Raw genomic sequence first — 5,342 nt, forward strand, 5'->3', positions numbered from 1 at the left:
CTCTTGGAAACAGAGTTGGCAGTCAGCTGAGGTAAAGAACAAACACCTCATCACAGACCCCTGCAAGCATCAACCCGGCTTTGACCTAGCACGCTATGATTGGGCCCTCCTCAATCGCTATCGAACAGGCCATGGCCGGTGCGCCGCTATGTTCCATCGCTGGGGAGCCAGAGACTACCCGAACTGCCCCTGCGGCTATAGATAGACTATGACCCACATAGTCAATGACTGCCACCTCTCCAGATTCAAAGGAGGTCTCGAAACTTTACATCAGGCTCAACCTGACGCTACGGAAGAAGGGCAAATGCTAGAAGAAGAAGAAGAAAGTGATGGTCACATAGTACTTGCTGGTCTCAAATGTCCACAGGGAGATATCAATGACGATCCCACATTCATGTTCAACCTTCAGCTTGTCCATGATCCGGGTGTACTTGAAGGAGCCCTTGCCTACCTCAGCTGCTTCCTTCTCGAACTTCTCGATGGTCCTTTTTGTTAATCTCACCGCATTTGTAGATGAGGTGACTGACTGGTGGTGGTGGACTTGCTGGAATCGACATGTCCAATGACCATGATGTTGATATGGGTTTTTACCTTTCCCATTTTGGATCAAGTTTTTTTAGCAGTGATTTTCACGATGCCTGTGTTCTGGTGGCAAACCTGTTGAGAAAAAGCCTGTCTTTGTGTTTCAAACCGTTTTTCCTCTCAGCCCATCATCCAGACTACAACACAATCTCTCTCAAAGTCACGATGAGCAGGGCTTAGACACAATCCCAGTCAGTAGAACTGTTGTTGCAATTGGGACACCACCACTGAGGTGGACACCCCAAAAGTGGGTTCTTGGCATGTGGAGGGAAGAAAGAAGTCTGTTTGTGCACCGACACAAAGAGTAGTAAAACAACAACTTTATTTGGCTGAGTTGAGCAAGCATCAGCTCTTCTCAGGAGGGGAGTAGCTTCTTCATTTGCTGCCTGTGTTCCTGATTCACCTTTGCTTTAAGCAAAGAGGAGAGCAGAAGCCATGCTGTTTCAAAGGAACGACATGCGTACTTCTGAGAAGCCAAGGAACCTTCTCTCCTTTGCAGGTGATGTTTGGGGTTGCCATAGGATCCCCAGGGGTTGCTATGGGATTCATCTCTGTAGCTTAGTCTGGTTTCACCCTCTTCTTGTTACAGTTGACCCAACCCTGCAGGTGCTACAGAGTGTGACCAATGGGCTCCTGTCACTCCTTTCTGGCCCCCACCACATGTCCTTGGCATCACTACTCCAAATTTGCAGGTGTTCAATTCTGCTACCACATCCATCATGATACCCCACTTATTGACCCACTCCCTACCCTGCCTCAGAACAACATGGGGTGTGGGAGTATTGGAGTCCCTCTGACACGTATTGTTGGAAAGCTTCATGGTCCATAGTTGGTGTTGCAACAGTTTCAAGTTCCTGCTTGCTACAGGAGCATCTCGGGAATAAAAGCAAGAAACTTTAAGAGTTGCTGTACTAGCTAAGACTCTAACTAATTGGACTGTGTCAGAGGTTTCTAATATACGAAAGTAGCTAAAGAAGGTCTCAGTCCAGATCAGAGAACTGAATGAGGCAAAAGGTTTTATTAACTATTATTATTATTATTTGCTTCTAATGCACTGTATTGTTGTCCAAGGCTCAATTGGGCCTGTATCAAGTATCGCCCCAAGCCAAAATGGGCCCACCCAGACTCACTCATCCCCACTCACCTCGAGTTACCCACAGGATAAATGCATGTTTACAAAGGCTTTCCACCTCCCAAAGAAAGAAAACCAAATAAATAACTTAAGTTGATTAGGCACCAACAGGGATTTGAGAAACAAAATGTCATTTTCAAATGGTGACAGAGTGAGAACCTGAGACCAGGCATCCATCCCCTAGGCTGTGCTCTATGTCCCATAAACAGAGAGGGTTTGAACTGAGGGCAGATCAGAGCACACTAGAGAGAGATGCCAGGATGTTCTTACAGTGATTGGCCTGTTCTTCTGGCTTTTGCTGACTTGCTTTTTCATAGCACTGTTGGTGCAGAGTTTAGCTGGTAGGTTTTGTTGGGTAGAGATGCAAATAATTTCTGGACTGTGTGTGGGGAGGAAGCGATCACAAGTGCTTATGTACCTGTAAGACACTGACCAGTTTAAGTTTTATCCTAGTAATCTTATCCTAACTTTTTCACACACTGAGTTTTGTTTTGTTTATTTTTTATGATTTATTTATTTTATGTTTTTATTCAAGGGGGTTATCACTGGGGCTCAGTCTTGCATAGTGATTCTACCACTCCATCACTCACAATAGTCATTTATTTTCTCTTTCTTCTTCTTCTTCTTCTTCTTCTTCTTCTTCTTCTTCTTCTTCTTCTTCTTCTCCTTCTCCTTCTCCTTCTCCTTCTCCTTCTCCTTCTCCTTCTCCTTCTCCTCCTCCTCCTCCTCCTCCTCCTCCTCCTCCTCCTCCTCTTCCTCCTCCTCCTTCTTCTTCTGAGAGAGAGACTTTGCAAGTAGGAACCAAGGACTTGAAGTCATGGTTATCTCTGTACACTTTACTGGGTGCACAACTGCCTGGCCTCTATCTATCTATCTATCTATCTATCTATCTATCTATCTATCTATCTATCTATTTTCAGGTGTACTGCTCAGCTCCAGTTTATGGTGGTGGAGGAATTGAATCTGGGTCTTCTGGGGCTTCGAGCATGCAAGTACTGTGCTTTAACAATGAATTACCTCCACCCCTTTGGCTACTTAATTAAATTCCCCATCATCTGGTGTCCTAGTCAGAGAATCCTGGGATTCCCATGTAGATATGATGGGCCTAGACCTCCAATAGATCCCTCTCTCCACCATCACTGGCCATCTCCATCAGAAAGAACATCATAAACCCTCTTGTGGGCCTCTACAGGACCTTGCCTTCAATGTAGAACCGCAATGGTAGAAACTGCCCCACTCTCCAAAGGTAGGGTTTGTCACTAGAGGTAGACTAGTACTGAAATGAGTGCAGCTGTGAATGTTCCTAGGGGACAGCCAGGGGAAGGGGAAGAAAGCCTGTAGTATGCAGCTTGTCAGGAAAGGACCACAAATCTGATTATTTTATTTTATTGCCAACAGGGTTATCACTGGGGCTCCATAACTGCACAACCATTCCACTAATCCTGGTGGCCATTTTGTTTCCTTTTTCTTTTTGATAGAGACAGAGAGAAATTGAGAATATATATATATATATATATATATATATATATATATATATATATATATATACCTGCATCTCTGCTCCACCACTTATGAAGCTTCTCCCTTGCATGTGGGGACCTGGGGCTTGAACATGGGTTCTCATGCATGGTAAAATGTGCAGTCTACTGGGTAACCCACTGCCTGGCCCCCACAAGTCTGATTCTACACCAGTGAGAGTGGGGCCTTGACAGCCTGTAAAATGGCACAGAAAGCCAGTGACTGTGAAGGAGGCAGGTATTCAGAGTGGCAGAACCCAGGCTGAGGATGGATGGGCTTGGGAGTTCCAGGAATCATCAGCTTCTCCTTCTGGTAGGAAACAGGAAGTAGGGGGTAGGTACATAATGGTTACACAAAGAGACTCTCATTCCTGAGGCTCCAATGTCCCAGATTCAATCATCTGTACTACCATAAATCATTTCCCACGTCTATGCTTGACCGGACCTGCCAATATACGTGGATATCTTCGCCCACCCTGTCCAACGCTTGACGTCTCGTCACCCAATCTGGTCCCCTATGCCTACACTGAACTTCTCTGTTCCAGTCTCTTGGAAACAGAGTTGGCTGTCAGCTGAGGTAAAGAACAAACACCTCATCACAGACCCCTGCAAGCGTCAACCTGGCTTTGACCTAGCACGTTATGATTGGGCCCTCCTCAATGGCTATCGAACAGGCCATGGCCAGTGCGCCGCTGTGTTCCATCGCTGGGGAGCCAGAGACGACCTGAACTGCCCCTGTGGCTATAGACAGACTATGACCCACATAGTCAACGACTGCCACCTCTCCAGATTCAAAGGAGGTCTCGAAACTTTACATCAGGCTCAACCTGACGCTGTTGACTGGCTACGGAAGAAGGGCAAACGCTAGAAGAAGAAGAAGGGAGCCTATTGTTTAATCTCAGCTGCTGGTCACTGTGGCAGCAAATCAGTACAGGCCTGGACTTTGACACATCGGAGTGTCACTAAATGCAGTAGCCACACCTGGTACCACACAATTCCTATGGGCATCCCCGCAGCTACTGCAGTACTATAGAGGCTGGGTAACTAACCTGTCAACACTCCTCACCAGTGGTCAGGACTTTCTACTAGTCCTGGAGGGCTTAACTCAGGGTGTGAGCCAGGCTGTGGGAAGGTTTTCTTGCCTTGACTCTTGGGATTCTAGCCTGGCCTTTCTAGTTAGTGTATTTCCTAATACTAAGTTCTTGTCCATGCACTTTGGGCTCTTTTTTCAAGGACTTCATTGTTGATTCTGTGGAGACTAGTGCTAGGGTCCTGCTACAGAGAGAATCCAAACTCCATGAAGATGCAATTGGATAGTACCGTTTGTCAAAGAGGTGAAGGGGCCGGGAGGTAATATGGCGACGGCCTGAGAAGTCGCTAACAGCGACTGCTCTGATAGCATCGTCGGCAAAGGTAGGATTTTCTGCCTTTAGCAGGCCAGTCAATAAGGGGGGGGGGGCACCAAAGAAGTGATTACAGTTTAATTTGGGTTAACAATTAGAGCAAAGGTGACACGGACTAGCGGGGCGCCAGAATTCCCAGGCGGCGCCAGGCAAGGCGAGTGCGCCGGGCATTGTCCTCCGCCCGCCCGGGAAGACGGCTCCTCCGCCAGTTGCAGAGCGCGGCGGGCAGAGGACCCGGAGAGAGCACTTTAGCTCGGGGGCTGCCTCTTGGGAGTTGCCAGGGTCCACCGCGACCCTGAGGGTGGATCCAAAGACTTCTTGAGTATAGCTCTCATTGGATCAAAGGACTTGGAGCTAGTTTTCATTTTTGAGAAATCCTTTAAAAAAGTCTGGAGGGCGGGGTTTCCCGGAAAATGGCGCCCGGAGAAGCAGAAGCGGCCAGCCTTTGAGCTCCGGACACATCTCGTGTAAACAATAGGATTTTCTGCCTTTAGCAGGCCATCCAATAAGGGGCCATAACGGTCATACCAAGGATGTTTCTATAACTTAATTTGGGTTAAGAATTAGAGTAGGGGGAAAAAATTCTTTTTTCTTCCTTTTAATTTTCAAGCATACATCCTTCCCGCCGCCCGCCCCCCCTCCCCCCATAAGCAGTGCCTGGGACCAGCTACTAGCAGGATACCCCATACCACCAAACAGGGTTTTTTT

The 5,342-nt window shown here is 47.3% G+C and overlaps 1 pseudogene; it reads right to left on the reverse strand.

The window, feature by feature from the left end:
- Nucleotides 1-307: 307 nt before the first annotated feature.
- On the reverse strand, nt 308-600 carry LOC132534961 (elongation factor 1-alpha 1-like; annotated as a pseudogene).
- Between the last annotated feature and the right edge of the window lie 4,742 nt (nt 601-5,342).

The sequence above is a fragment of the Erinaceus europaeus genome, chromosome 20 (genome assembly GCF_950295315.1).
Source record: "Erinaceus europaeus chromosome 20, mEriEur2.1, whole genome shotgun sequence".
Classification (NCBI taxonomy): Eukaryota; Metazoa; Chordata; class Mammalia; order Eulipotyphla; family Erinaceidae; genus Erinaceus; species Erinaceus europaeus.